This window comes from Rattus norvegicus, chromosome 4 (assembly GCF_036323735.1).
Source record: "Rattus norvegicus strain BN/NHsdMcwi chromosome 4, GRCr8, whole genome shotgun sequence".
Classification (NCBI taxonomy): domain Eukaryota; kingdom Metazoa; phylum Chordata; class Mammalia; order Rodentia; family Muridae; genus Rattus; species Rattus norvegicus.
The window spans coordinates 102,440,315-102,457,195 of record NC_086022.1 but is presented as its reverse complement, the minus strand read 5'-3'; the positions used below and the strand labels follow the sequence as shown (position 1 = coordinate 102,457,195).

The window sequence follows — 16,881 nt, the reverse complement described above, 5'->3', positions numbered from 1 at the left end:
TGGTGCAGGCATTAGCATTAAGTAAAATGCAATAATTTTTAATAATTACTGCAATATCCATGGAAACTGAACTACTCTCTACTCAATAATAACTTGGTCGGAGACGAAAGAAAGGAAGATATTAAAGACATCATGAATTTCAAAGGAAATGATGACACAACATACCTAAACTTATGGGACACAAACAAAGCAGTGCTAAGAGGAAATTTCATACCACTACATTTCCTGGTAAAGAAATTGAAGAGATCATATACTAGCAACTTAACAGCACACCTGAAAGACCTAGAACAAAAATAAGCAAAAACGCCCAAGAAGAGTAGATGACAGACAATAGTCAAACTCAGGGCAAAAATCAACCTAATATAAACAAAAAGAATAATACAAAGAATCCACAAAACCAAAAGATTTATTTTATTTTAATTTTTTAGAAAATCATTAAGACAGATAAACCCCTAACCAAACTAACTAAAGGACCTAGAGACAGTATCCAAATTAGCAAAATAAGTAATTAAAAGGGAGAAATAATAACAGAAATTGATGAAATTAAAAAAATCATGTGATCTTACTACAAAAACCTATTCTCAACAAAACTTCAAAATCTAGATGAAATGGATGATTTTCTAGACAGATACCATGAACCAGAGTTAAATTAAGACCAGGTAAATTATCTAAACAGGTCCATATCACTTAAGGGAATAGAAGTCAATGAACCCCTCCTCAAAAGAAAAAGGGCAAGTAGAAAAATCTATCAGACCTTAAAAATTTTACCAACTATTTCATTCAAAAACAAAAAGAAACATATATTAACTCATTCTATGAAATTATAGATACTTTCATACATAAAACCCACAAGGACCCAAAACCAACAACAACCACAGAACTTCAGACCAATTTCACTTATAAATATCATTGCAAAAATACTCAATATAATTCTTTCAAGCCAATTCCAAGAACACATTAAAACCATCATTCATCATGATCAGGTAGGCTTTATCCTAGGGATGTAAGGTTAGTTCATTACTCAAGAATCCATTAATGTAATCCACTATATAAATAAACTCAAAAGAAAATTAAAAGAAATGATGATCTCAATAGATGCTAAAAAAGCCTTTGACAAAATACAATACTACTTCATGTTAAAAAATATAGGTGAGATCAGGCATTCAAGGCCCTTAACTAAACATAATAAAAGCAATATACAGTAAACCAACGGCCAATATCAAATGAAATAGAGAAATACATTAGAGAAATAGAGAAATTCCACTAAAATCAGGGTCAAGACAAGGATGCCAACTCTCCCATAGCTATACAATATAGTAATCAAAGTGTTAGCTAGAGAAATACGACCAAAAATAAAGGAGATCCAGGTGATACAAATTGGCAAAGAAGAGGTCAAAGTATTACTGTTTGCAATTGATATTATAGTATACAGAAGCAATCCCAAAAATTCTACCAGAGAACTTTTACAAATGATACACAACCTCAGCAAAATGGCCACATACAAAATTAATTGAAACAAATAAGTACCCTTCCTTTACACAAATGATTAATGGGCTGAGAAAGAAGTTAGGGAAGCAACACCCTTCACAATTGTCAGAAATTATAAAAAATACCTTGGGGTAACTCTAACAAAACAAGTGAAATATTTGTATGGCAATAACTTCAAGTCTCTCAAACAAGAAATCAAAGAAGATCTCAAAACATAGCAAGGTCTCCAATGCTCATGGATTGGCAGAATTAACATAGTAAAAATGGCCATTCTACCAAAGGCAATCTACAGATTCAATGCAATCTTCAACAAAATCCCAACACAATTATTCAAAGACATGGAAAGAGTCATTCAATTTCATATGGAAAAACATAAAACCAAGGATAGGGAAAACAATTTTTCAAAATAAAAGAACTTCTGGGGAAATCACCATCCCTGACCTCAAGCTCTACTACACAGCAATAGTGATAGGCTCTGCCAGAGCCTGACAAATACAGAGGTCGATGCTCACAGCCAACCACTGGACTAAGTATACGGTCTCCAACAGAGGAGTTAGACATAGGACTGAAGAAGCTAAAGGGATTTGCAATTCATAAGAAGAACAATAATGTCAACCAATCAGACCCACAAGAGCTCCCAGGAACTAAACCACCAACCAAGGAGTACACAGGAGCAACACATGGATGAAGATTCTAGTGTAGATGGGAAGGAGTGATAGATGACCTCTAGAAATTTTCACATAATTGTTTTATTTGAAAAGAAAGGGGCTTGCAACCTCATAAGAACCAACCAGAGCTCCCAGGAACTAAACCATCATCAAAAGACTATACATGACCAGACTTATGGCTACAGTTGCATATGTAGAAGAGGTTGGACTTGTTGGGCACCATTGGGAAAAGAAGCCCCTGGTCCTGCCAAGGCTGGAACACTCAGTGTAGGGGAATGTCAGGGTGAGGAGGCAGGAATGGGGGGTGATCGGGGATGGGGAACATCCTGATAGAAGAAGGGGGAGGGGAAATTCACTCATAGAATAAAGGCCATGGGGGATGAGTAGGTGGCTTATGGATGGAAAACCAGGAAAGGGAATAACATTTGCAATGTAAATAAAAAAAATATCCAATATCTATGGTGTGGCTATAGTGTAGACATCATTTCCTGCATGTCTTTTATTACCAGGAAGGTCTATTTAACTGCTGTTTTGCTTTATTTTACTATTTAGTACAGATTTTCATTTTCTGATTGCCTTCCATAGAACATAAAATTAGGAATTTGAATTATTATTTCACTTGTGAGGACTTACAACTATATTTTCCGTCTGAGTATTGATTTAGTGCAGGACACTAGCTTTATTCCACTTATTTTTATTTTCGATTAGCTTCAAATATCTTCTAGTTACATTGTCTATTTGCTATTTGAAAACAGATATATAATGATGAAATATTTGAGAAATTTTCACATATATTCATTTATAGCTTAACGTAGAAGTGTGACCAAATTGGCGTTATATGGAATAATATCAATAAAACTCAGAGAATTTGAAAACAATACTGATTTTGCTCTGTTTGTGGATAAAGTGCAACCAAATTCTCCTAGGCCAAGCTGCTTAGAAATAATATAGAAATCTTCTACATCCAATCATAAACACCTGAAGCTGGGGAACAGTATAATAATTTCATGTGGGTTGTGGGTAGCAGTGCAATGGAACAGGCTAATCTTTTGGACTCATATACCCCGTACCAAGTTATTCTACAATGTACTATTAGTTGTATCTATCTATCATCTTATAAAGATTTATAATTTTGTTTAAACATAGGTCAAGAACTCAACTCCAATTTTCCTATAAATTTGGAGTAATAAGACAACGTTGTAAAAGGACTACCTATCAAGAAGAATGCCCCTATTAGTTCTCCTATCAGTCAGGAAAGACAGTCCATTTTTTGCAAGTCTTCTCAGGGAATGGACTTACCAATGGAATGTTTCTATTTATTGCCCAGGGTTTTGTAAAGAGAGATTTTCCATTCAGTAGCCATTTGTATGTATCTGATTTATTTAAGAGTCTATTTTCTGACTCACTTATGAGACCTTGAGAAAATGCAGCCAGTGTTTCTTCCACTTAGGAGTGTAAGTGGTTTTTACATCACTTGAACTTGTGTTAAGTTATTGTGAGCAATAGACACCTAATACAAGAATATAATTACATGTGAAACCTGTGAATGTCACTTTGGGAGGTATACACTTTTGTTCTACTGAATCAAATACCACAGAAATACTACTATAGCACTCACTAGTACAATTTGTAGAGAGTGTAGGATCACAAAGTATTCAAGCACAATGCACCAAATGTTTGGTGAAGAAATTTTCCATGACTCTGTCTGTCACTTTTCAGGTAGAGCAACTACAAATTAGAAAGGAGCACTGTGACTCATATGACATTAGAATTTCAGCACTCAGGAGAAGGGACTATGGATGTTCCAAGTCAAAGGAATTTTGGGCTGTACAGGGGCTTCCAGTTCAGCTTGGCCTTTTGTATAAAGAGGTCTGTAGGGAGAGACCTGATCAAAAGAAAAAAAAGGAGAATCCAATTAAAAATGGCTTGGGATAGGTCAAGGAGTAAAAGCCTCAAGCTTCATGACCAAGTTTGCGTCCTTGGAACTCACATATAGACAATGAAGCACGTGCGCCATCTGTAATTCCAGTCCTTGTCCTGAAACATGGAAGCAGAGACAGGAGCCTCTAGAAGTTCACAGTGGAAATGGATGAGAGATCCTTTCTCAAGCAAAGTGAAGCCTCAAGACCAGCCCCTGATGTTGTTCTCTGTTCTCCACATGCACTCCGTGTCACACACTCACTTTATAAAATGATGTATTTATTTATTTTATATATGTGAGTACAACACTACGTCTTCAGACATACTGGAGTGTGTCACTGGATCTCATTACAGATGGTTGTGAGCCACAATGTGGTTGTTGCAAACTGAACTCAGGACCTCAGGTAGAGCAATAAGTGGTTTTAACTTCTGAGCCATCTCTCCAGCTTCTGGCACTCATATTTTATATACATATAAACAAAGAAGAAAGGAAGGAAGGAAGGAAGGAAGGAAGGAAGGAAGGAAGGAAGGAAGAAAGGAAGGAAGGATAGGAAGGATTTTGATCACACATACAAGTGTTAAAACAATGACTACTTGATATATACAAAGGTCAGTTAACAAATCTGTTACTAAAGACATGATTGGAAAATGAAAACAGAAGTGTAGACTTTGAAAGAAAAGCAGAAAAATAATAGCAACAAAGACTCATGTTTCTAAGAAACTACAGCAAGCTCTTTGTGAGCACAAACAAAAAAGCAATTGAAAATTAAAAACCACTAAGACAGATTATAAACCTGTGTATTACAGATAATGATTGACAATCTTAACTATGAGAATCTCTTTTTAGTTTAAATGGTGGATTACAAAGCTTCAACTAAGTTTACTATTATCTTAGGGCAAAACAGTTTGTCAACCTATAAAAGTACCTGATTAAGAAGTGATAAACAAAAGGACCTAGTGTTTCCTGCTATTATAGAGGACCCTTATTTGGTCCCAGCATCCACATCAACTAGCCCCAAACCTCCTGCCACTTCTGCTATGTGCACTCACTCATGCATATACCTATAATCCTAAAACCAATTTAAAATAAAATAAATCTAGAAAGAAAAAGAAATATAATATCATGCTAGAAAGATTGCTCCTTGAAGCAGGAAAGCTGGTTACAGCAAAGACTAAAGACCTGAGTTTGATTCGTAGCCCCCATATGGTGGAAGAGAAGAACAGATTTCTGTTGTCCTCTGGTTTACACACACACACACACACACACACACACACACACACACACACACACACACACACACTCACACACACACACCATAATAATAATGTCTTTTGATCAGTAATAATAGTTTGTATTCATTTTCCTTTTTAAATTCAAATATTTTTTGAAAGGAAACAGTGCATCCTAAGAGATAGGAAAGTCAAAGGTGGAATACTGAGAGTTGAGGGAATAATCAGAGATGTGGTCAGAGAGATGGGTTAGAAAGCATGAAAAAATCATAAAATAAATGTTAGTAAAAATTGTAGGTAATAAATAGTAATAAAGAATCAATCATAAAAGTCTAAATTTTGTTCATATATGATTAAATCCTACAGAATATAGGACAGGGCACACATGAGTATCTGTTTGTAAAAGCTTATTTCATTATTTGAGATCTTTTTCCAAACAAGATTAGAGCTCTGTGTTGAGATGTCAGAGAATTAGAGAGAACTGAGAATCTGAGCCTCAGTGGGCTGCAACCCCAGGAAGTTTTTGTTCAGCCCCGAAGCACTGTGACAGGATAATCCTTACTCTGCTGACAGTAATAAGTTGCAATATCATCAGCCTCCACAGGATCAATGGTGAAGTCTGTCCCAGACCCACTGCCACCAACCTGGCAGGGATCCCAGATGCTAAGTTGGATGCTAAATAGATGAGGAGTTTGGGTCATTGTCCTGGTTTCTGTTGGTACCAGTGCATATAACGAATGCCATAATTATCATCAACATTCTGACTGGACTTGCAAGAGATGGTGGCCCTCTGCCCTAGAGACACAGGAAAGCAGGAGACTGAGTCAGCACAATGTCACCAGTGCAACCTGGAATGATAAACACAGACAGGTGTTATGTATGATTGAAAACCTTCCCAGTAGAGGACCTTTTAATTTAAAATTTTAAGAATAACTGTGGACATCTCTCTGAGAAGTCAGAAAATCAAAGGAAATGAGAAACATAAAACCAATTACAAATGCCCTAACAATCAAGATGCCAGAGGCATGGAAAGGCATGATGGTCACAGAAATTGCTTCCAACATTTCTCTACAACCTCACCTGGAACCCAAATCAGCAGCACCCATAGCAGGAATGTGTCTGTCTCCATCTCTGAGAACTGGAAGAGAGGCTGGTTCATAGACTCCCAGCAGCTGCCCTTAAAGGAGCCTGATCTGTTGTATAATGACTTCATATGCAAATCAGCTCAGCAGAGTGTGGAGAGTTGCTCGAGCAGCACCTGGTCCTGTTTCACCCACAGGGAGTTGGTGTCAGCAGAAAATTTACTAGAGCATCATGAGTATCTTAAAGGAGCCTGAAAGTCTATTTTATTAAATGCTTTCCTTGTGGTCTGAGGTGTGATGCAGAGGATTGCAAAAATAAATTTACTATGTAAAGAACGTAAAACATTTCAAGACCAACTTGATACCTCAAAATTATAATCACCCAATGATACTGTATTTTCTGTTTTCTTGTGTTTGAATTTTTGTGAAAATTTTTACAAAATATTGTATTTACATCAATTCTACCCCACCCACCAACTCTTTCCACATTTCCTACTTTCTCCCAAAGTCATTACCTTATAAATATATATTATATATGAATATGTATGTATATTTATATTTACTCATATATATATAGAGAGAGAGACAGAGAGAGAGACAGAGAGAGAGACAGAGAGAGAGACAGCGAGAGACAGAGAGAGAGACAGAGAGACAGAGAGAGACAGAGAGAGAGACAGAGAGAGAGACAGAGAGAGAGAGAGTCTTTTTGTGTGTCTAACATTGAAAATTAATTAAAGTCAATTCTGTGTTTCCCTTATGCACATATGTTTAGGTGTGACTGACTGAGAAAGAATAACCTGTCACAGGAACGTACTATCCCTTATTTTTCAGCCATTAACTCATTGCAGCCCTTTAACTAGAAGTAGGACCTTGGGAGATGCCCAAATCTACATTGGTATTTTACTTGGTGGTGTTATTTTTGAATGTCTTATATTTAGACAGCTGTACCATTAAGATTTCTTGAGAACAATTTCTCAGTCTCAATAAAAATAATCCATTTTATACCACACATTTTGTATTTCTGGTTCTTATACTCTTCCTGCAGCAGCTTTTATGCAGTAGGATTTTGTTTGTTTGAGAATTTATACGTGAATAATATATTTATTGAGGTTTAAGCATATGGGATGCATTAAAGAGATACCAAGAATCTTATAATAATTCAGTTATTCTTTGCATTTTGACCACATGCAGATTTCTGTGAAGATATCTACCTACTGCAAAAAGAAATGTCTTTGATAGTGGATGAGAGAACATCCCTTAGTTGTGGATATAGGATAAGATTAAAGCATACAATTAGAAGGTATTTTGCTTTAGGAAACTAATAATAGTAGGTTCTTTTCTAGGGTCCAGGATTTAATCTGTAGTGTGGAGTTACAAAACCAAGCATAAGTTCCTTCCTATTTAGTGGGACTTAAACCCAACTAAACAGTTGTTGGTTGTCCACAAAATTTAAGTGTTCTTTTTACACTGTTGAGAATATCTTGCCCTACTGGTTATTGCTGTGTTTCACAGCTTTACAGATGGATTGAACTAATGATTGCTTTTCATTTTAGGCAGTATTCTTAGGTCTTTGCAATATAGGAAGAACTAGTCCCTGGGTGGGAGACTTGTAGGTTGGCTCTAGTCCTATTTTTCCAAGTCCTGTGTCTGAAATATGTAGTATCTTCTCTAATAGGCTCATACTTTCAAATAACAGGAGGCAAGCAAAGGCAACATCAATAGCTTTATTGCTTTCAGACTTGGTTGGATTCCCCTGATCAACACCTTCAAAAACGCTTCCCATGACAAGGCATTGGGGCTTTTGTTAAGATAGCCTACACTCTATGTACACTCAGCTGCAGTCAAATGCATATTGATCTTCCTCTTCTACCCTCTGAGTGCAGCAGTCTCAAGTTGTGTCACCATGCCATGCTTAGTAAATAGCTATTTTTGTTGGATGGTTATGTATTTACATTTCAAACTCTTTCCTGGTCCCATCCTTTCCCATACCCCCTCCTCCTCCCATACACCCACTACTACCTACTACTACTACCTACTACTACTACTACTACTACCCTAGCATTCACCTACACTGGGGAAAAGAACCTTCATAGGACAAAAAGCTTCTCCTCCTAGAGATGCCAGACAATGCCATCCTGATGCTACATATGTGGCTGCAGCCATGACCCCCCTTTCCATGTGTACCCTTTGGTTGGTAGTTTAGTCACTGGAGGCTCTGGGGGGAGTATGAATAGTTGATCTTGTTCTTCCTATGGGATTGCCAACCCCTTCAGGTCTTCTGTCTTTTCTCTAACTCCTTTATTAGGGTCCCCATGCTCAGTTTGATGGTTACCTGTGAAGTTCTTAATCTGTATCAGTAAGGCTCTGATAGGACCTCTCAGGAGACATCCACATCAAGTTCAAGTCAGCAAGCATTTCTTGGCATCAGCAATAGTGACTGTGTTTAGTAAATATATACAGGATAGATTCCTTGGTGGGGCAGTCTCTGGGTGACCTTTCATTAAGTCTCTGCTCCATTCATTGTTCCTGTATTTCCTACCATGAGTATTCTGTTCCCCCTTTTATGAAGGACTGATGAATCCATATTTTGGTCTTCCTTCTTCTTGAGCTTCATGTGGTCTGTGAATTGTACCTTGGGTATTCCAAGCTTTCGGGCTAGTATCCACCTATCAATGAGTGAATATCTTGTGTATTATTTTGTGGCTGGGTTACCTCACCCAGAATGACATTTTCTACTTCAGTCCATCTGCCTAAGAATTTCAAGAAGTCCTTGTTTTTATTAACCGAGTAGTACTCCATTATGTAAATGTACCACATTTTCAGTATTAATTCCTCTGTTGAAGGGCATCTGGATTTCTTCCTGCTTCTGACTATTATAAATAAGACTGCTGTAAACATGGTGGAGCATGTGCTCTTGTTATATGTTGGAGCATCATTTGTGTATATGCCCATGATGGGTACAGTGGGACCTCAGTTTGCACTATCTCCGATTTTCTGAGGAACCTCCAGACTAATTTCCAGAGTGGTTTTACCAGCTTGCAATTCCACCAACAATAGAGGAGTGTGTCTCTTTCTCCAAATCCTTACCAACATCTGCTGTCACCTGAATATTTGAACTTAGCCATTCTGATTGGTGTGAGGTGGAATCTCAGGGTTGTTTTGATTTTCATTTCCCTGATGACTAAGGATATTGTACATTTCTTGAGGTGCTTCACAGCCATTCAATATTGCTCAACTGAGAAATTTTTTAATTATCTCTGTACCCCATTTTGATTAGGGTTATTTGATTCTCTGGAGTCTAACTTCTTGAGTTCTTTGTAAATATTGGATATTAGCCCTCTATTGGATGTAGTATTGTTAAAGGTCTTTTCCAATCACTTGGTTGCTGTTTTGTCCTATTCACAGTGTCCTTTGCCTAACAGAAGTTTTGCTATTTTATGAGGTCTAATTGTACATTCTTGATCTTGGAGGATAAGCCATTAGTGTTCTGTTAAGGAAAATTTCCCCTGTGCCCATGTATTTAAGGCTCTTCCCCACTATCTCTTCTATTAGTTGCAGTGTATCTGGTTTTATGTGGAGGTCTTTAATCCACTTGGACATTAGGTATGTATAAGGAGATAAGAATGGTAAATTTGCATTCTTCCACATGCCGACTACCTGTTGAAACAGAACCATTTGTTGAAAATGCTATCTTTATTATTTCTTTTTCATCCCTAACTCCATATTTCTTCCTTTTATATTGTATTTTTTATTTACATTTCAAATATTATCTCTTTTTTCCTTGAAAAAGTTTTAATACTAATTTTTGACCAATACAATACATTGAGTAATATAACATATTTATATTTGAAAACTTACAGCATATTTACTGAATCTAGAGACAGTCTTACAAAGTTCAAAAAATTATAAGAATGACCATAACTGCCACTGTTTGCATTTTAGAAAATTTCTAAGTTAAAAAAAGAAATTAGGTTACTAAGTATAGAAATGTGAAGGAAAAATAAAAACCATATTTATTCATTTACTTATTTTATGCATGTGAGTGTTTTGTCTGTGTGTATATACATATATATGTCCACCATATGCCTGTCTGGTGCTCAAGAGGTTAGAAGGCCATCAGATGTCCTGGAAGTGGAGTTAAAGATGTTATGAACTATCATGTAGGTGTGGAGGACTGAAACCAGGTGTTCTCAACTGTTGAGCCATGTCACCAGTCTAGAACAATTCATGCAATTATGCATATATAATTTCATATATATATATATATATATATATATATATATATATATAGACAAAGTCATATATGTGACATATGTGCACCAACCTATGGACAAAGTCAAAGACTACCATTGAAGTTGAATGAATTCTAGAGGAAGGCAGTAAAACTAGACAGGCTCTCTCCTATCCTAAAAGATTATATATCTTCACTGTATTAAATATATGTATAAATACAAATCCACAGAAAAGACAAATCTGTATACAAATAATAGTTTAGTATAAGTTCAGTGTGGCTTAAACTACAATGTCAAATTAGAGAAACATTCTGTCACTGATGTTTAGAAAACAAGATAGCTATCTGAAAAAAATTACCATCCTTATCTCAAATTATAAACAGGATAAACTCCAAATATACCAGTGATTTTATCGCCAGAAATAACACATTTGCCAGATGAAAATGGGACAGGAAATATCTTCAAAAAACCCAGGGGTGTGGAAAGTCTCTTAAACTCACAGAAGAAATGACTGGATTGTTAGAGTTAAATAAAATCCATATAACAGGACTGGAGAGATGGTTCAGCAGTTAAGAGCACTGGTTGTTCTTGTATAGGACAATTCAATTCCAAGCACCCACATGGCAGCTCACCACCATCTGTAATTCCAGTTCCAGGGAATCTGACAACCTCACACAGACAAAAATGCAGGCAGAACACCAATGTACATGAAGGAATACATAAAGTAAATTATTAAAAATAGTTTCATGACAAAATGTATAAAAATTATAAAATATTAAGTTGGGAGCATCTTTCCCATCAGTAATATTAAAAAATTAATCTTCAATATATAAACAGGTCTGAGAATTAAAATAAAAATATACAAAATTTAAAAAAAAGAAAGATCGAATACGAACCTCACAGAAAGAAACAAAAGAAATATTTAAACATAATTGATAATTGGGGAAATGTAAACTTAAAAAGATTGTAGCCATACCACTAAGAAATTATCCATTTGTCAAACTTCCTAAACATTCACCAGATATTCTTTTGCTAAGTTGTCAAGGAAACACCTCTCATATACATTGCTGATGAGAATATAAATTGGTACAGTATGTACAGAGGGTTATTTGGCAATATGAAATTACACCCTTTGATGCAGCAATCCTTCTTGGGAGTTTGTTGTGGAGCACGCCTCTTCAGTAGTTCATACCTTGCCCTCTCATACCTGCTATGGCTGGAATCAGCAAATAAAGGAGGTGGGGCCTGGTTGTTAGCAGGCTTGCCAGTGCTTTGTAAGGAGTCCATTGTAGGATCTGTAGAGAGAATGGTTTGTCTTCTAGGAAGAGCTGACTCTGATGCTTAGGAAGTCCTGGCAGAATGTACAGGTTTATAGTGCTAGTATTATTGGAATATACTCACGTATGTTCATCTCAGTTTTCTGGAACCTGCTATCCCCAGATTGGCGTCCTGAGTTTTTCAGAGCATTAGCATAATACCAAAACTCAGGAGTCACTATGTAGACTCCTGTTTTGTGTTCTAGAAGTCTCAGAATTATCTTTCCCCCACATAATTACCTACCCTTTCCCACCTCCCTGCCCTGATATTCCACTACACTGGAGCAGATCCAGCCTTTCCAGGACAAAGGATTTCTCCTCCCTTTGGTGCCCAACAAGACCATCCTCTACAACATATGCAGCTAGAGACATGAGACTGTCCATGTGTATTCTTTGGATCATAGTTTAGTACCTAAGAGCTCTGGTTAGTTAGTATTTTTGTTCTTAGGGGATTTCAAATCTCTTCAGCTCTTTCAGTCATTTCTCTAACTTCTCCATTGGGGATGTCTACATCATTTCAATACATGGGTGAGAGCATCCACCTTTTTATTTGACATGCTCTGTCAGAACCTCTCTGGAGGCAGCTATATCAGGTTCCTGTCCTCATGCATGTCTTGGCATCAGCAATATTATCTGCGTTTATTATCTGTATGTACATGGGCTGGATCCCGAGGTGGGGCAAGCTCTGAATGGCCATTCCTTCAGTATTTGCTCCAAACTTTGACTCCATATCTCATCCTATGAATGTTTTTTTCATTGGATGGTTTTAACTGCTTTGTCAAAGATCAAGTCACCATAGGTATGTGGGATCATTTCTGTGTCTTCATTTGCACTCAATTAATATACCTTCCTGTTTCTGTACCAATACCATTCAGTTTTTATCATGATTACTCTGTAATATAACTTGAGGCAAGGGATGGTGATTCCCCCAGAAGTTCTTTTATTGTTTTCATAGTTTTCCTTATTCCAAATGAATATGTAAATAGTTCTTTTTAATTCTAGAAATAAAGGAGTTGGAATTTTGATAGGGATGGCATAGAATTTGTAGATTGCTTTTGGTAAGATGAACATTTTTACTATAAAAATCCAATCCATGACCTTGGTAGATATTTTGTCTTTTGAGATCTTCTTTAATTTCTCCAGAAACTTGAAGTTCTTGCTATACAGATCTTTGACTTGCTTGATTAGAGTCACACCAAGGTATTTTATAATATTTGTGACTCTTATGAAGGATTTCATTTCCCTAATTTCTTTCTCAGTGTGTTTCTCATTTGAGTGGAAGAAGGCTACTGATTTGTTTGAGTTAATTTTATATCCAGCCACTTTGCTGAAGTTGTTTTTCAGTTATAGTAGTTCTCTGGTGGAATTTTTGGGTTTGTTTATATATACTGTCATATATTCTGCAAATAGTGATATTTTGATTTCTTACTTTCAAAATTTATATGCGTTTGACCTCTTTTGCTGTCTAATTGCTCTGGCTGGGACTTCAAGTACTAGATTGAATACTTAGGTAGAGAGTGGGTTGCCTTGTCTAGTACCTTTTTCGTTCCATTTCTTCAATTTTCCCTTCATTTTGAAGAATCTTGGCTATTGGTATTTTGGTATATTAATTTACTGTGTTTAGGCATGGACCTTGAATTCCTGATCTTTCCAATGCTTTTATCATGAAGGGGGCTGGAATTTGGTCAAATGCTTTCTCATCTTTTAATGAAATGATCTTGTGTTTTTTTTTTCATTGAGTTGGTTTATATAGTGGATTATGTTAATGGATTTTCATAAATTGTAATATACCTGCATCTCTGAGAGGAAATCTACTTGATCATTGTGCATAATTATTTTGATGTCATGTTAGATTCAGTCTGTGAAAATTTTATTGAGTATTTTGGCATCGATACTTTTAAGAGAAATTATTCTGAAGTTCTCCTTCATTGTAGGGTCTTGTGTCATTTAGGTATTAAGTGTAATTGTGGCTTCAAAGACTAAATTACAAAGTATTACTACTGTTTTTATATTATATAATATTTTGAAGAGTATTATTATTAGATCTTCTTTGAAGTTCTGATAGAATTCATGACTAAATCCATCTGGTCCTGCACTGCTTTTAGTTGGGATATTTTAATAACTAATCTATTTCTATAGGGGTTATGAGACAGTTTAGATGGTTTATCTAATCCTCATTTAACTTTGGTACCTGGTATCTGTCTAGTAAATTGTTCATTTCATCCAGATTTTCTAGTTTTGCTGAGTATAGGCTTCTTACATTAGGATCTGATAATTATTTTGGTTTCTTCAGTTTCTCTGGTTAGGTTTCCATATTCATTTCTCATTTTGTTAATTTGGATATTGTCTCTGTACCCCCTGATTTGTGTGACTAAAGGTTTATCTACCTTTTTGCTTTCTTTCCAAAGAAACATCTCCTGGTTTTGTTGATTCTTTGTATAGTTCTTTTTGATTTTACTTAGTTGATTTCAAATTTGAGTTTGTTTCTTTCCTGCCTTATACTCCTCTTGGGTGTATTTGCTTCTTTTTGTTCTAGAGCTCTTAGGTGTACTGTCAGGCTGTTAGTGTTTGCTGTCGCTAGTGTTTCTTTTTGGAGGCACTCAGAGCTATGAGTTTTTCCTCTTAGCACTAGTTTCATTAAATACCATAAGTTTGGGTATTTTATGCCTTCCTTTTCATTAAATTCTAAAAAGTCTTTAATTTCTTCCTTTATTTCTTTCTTGAACAAGATATCATTGATTACAGCTTTGTTTAGATTCCATGTGTATGTGGGATTTCTTTTGGTTTTGTTGTTGTTAAAGACCAGCCATAGTTCATGGTGAAATGATAGGATGCATGGGAGTATTTCAATCTTCTTATATCTGTTGAGATCTGTTTTGTGATTGATTATATGGTCAGTTTTGGGGAAGGTAACATGAGGTGCTGAGAAGAAGATCTATATTCTTTTATTTTAGGATGATATGTTGTATAGATATCTGTTAAATGCATTTGGTTTATAACTTCTGTTAGTTTCACTGTTTTTATTTTTAATTTCTGTTTCCATGATCTGTGCATTGAGAGCGGGCTGTGGAACTCTCCCACTATTATTCTGTGTGATACAATGTATGCCTTGAGCTTTAGTAAAATTTCCTATATGAATGTGGGTTACCCTGCATTTAGAGGATAGATGTTCAGAATTGTGAGTTTATATTGGTAGATTTTTCCGTTGATGAGTATGAAGTGTTCTTCCTTAACTTTTTGATAACTTTTGATTGAAAGTCAATTTTATTCGATATTAGAATGGTTACTTCAGCTTGTTTCTTGGGACCATTTGTAACAGAAAATTATTTTCCAGCTTTTCACTCTGAGGTAGTTTTGGTGCTTGTCACTGAAGGGGAATTGTCTTTATGCAGAACTATGCTGGGTTCTATTTACCTATTCAATTTCTTGTTCTATGTCTTTTTATTGGGGAATTTTGTTTATTGATATTAAGAGATAGTAAGAAATAGTAATTGTTGTTTCTTGTTATTTTTGTTATTAGAGGTGGAATTATGTTTTGTGGTTACCTTCTTTTGGGATTCTTAAAAAAAGATTACTTTGTAGAAATTCCTAGGGTGTAGTTTCCCTCCTTGTGTTGAAGTTTTACATCTATTATTCTCTGTAGGGATAAATATGGACATAGAGGTGGAGAATTGAGACTTTCTCTTAATGGGTTTTTCTCTTTGATGAATATGAAGTGCCCTTCCTCATCACATTTAATAACTTCTGGAATAAAGTCTATGTTCTTGGATATTAGGATGACAACTCCAGCTTGTTTCTTAGGACCATTTGCTTAGAAGACCATTTTCCATCCTTTTACTCTGAGATAGTGACTATCTTTCCTAGTAAGATCTGTTTCTGTATTGAGCAAAATTCTGGATCTTGGTTGCTTATCCAGTCTTTTAGCTTTGTCTTTTAATAAGTGAGTTGAGTCCATTAATATTGAGAGATATCAAAGACAGGTGATTGTTGGTTCCTGATATATTTGTTTCTTCCGTTTATATTTCATGGTATACTTTGAGGAATACTGGTATCAGGTCTTCTTTGAAAGTCTGGTAGAATTCTGTATTAAATCTGCCCTATGCATGGGATTATTTGAGTCTTCTTTTATAGGTTGAGGGTGGTTTTATTACCAATTATATGGTCAAAATTGAGGGGCTGAGAAGAAATTGTATTCTTTTGTTTTAGGGTAAAATCTTCTGTAGATATCTGTTATATCTATTTGGTTCACAACCTCTATTAGTTCAACTGTGTCTCTGTTTAATTTTTCTTTCAATGACTTTTCCATTTGTAAGAGTGTTGTGTTGAAGTCTTCGACTATTATTACTGTGTTGTGTTCAATGTGTGTTTTGAATTTTAGTAAAGTTTCTTTTATGAATGTGTGTGTCCATGCATTTGGAACATAGGGATGGAGAATTGAGACTTTCTCTTAATGGCTTTTTCCGTTTGATGAATATGAAGTGCCCTTCCTCATCACATTTAATAACTTCTGGAATAAAGTCTATTTTCTTGGATATTAGGATGACAACTCCAACTTGTTTCTTTGGACCATTTGCTTAGAAGACCATTTTCCATCCTTTTACTCTGAGATAGTGACTGTCTTGGTTATTAAGGTATGTTTCTGTGTGGAGCAAAATTCTGGATCTTGATTGCTTATCCAGCCTGTTAGCTTTGTCTTTTGATTAGTGAGTTGAGTCTGTTAATATTGAGAGATACCAAAGACAGGTGATTGGTGATTGCTGATGTATTGTTTTTGTAGGTGTCCTTATGTGCTTGTGGTTCCCTCCTTTTGTTTTATTATGAGATGCTAAAAATCTTCTCTTTGGTATTTTCCTTGTGTTGGAGTTTACCTTCTAGGACCCTCTGGATTGGTCTATAAATACTATTTGAATTTTGTTTTGTCCTGAAATATTTTGGTTTCTCCATC

At 35.7% G+C, this 16,881-nt stretch overlaps 1 pseudogene; it reads right to left on the bottom strand.

The window, feature by feature from the left end:
- Positions 1-5,833: 5,833 nt before the first annotated feature.
- Positions 5,834-6,435, bottom strand: Igkvl-ps1 (immunoglobulin kappa variable like, pseudogene 1; annotated as a pseudogene).
- Positions 6,436-16,881: the final 10,446 nt, after the last annotated feature.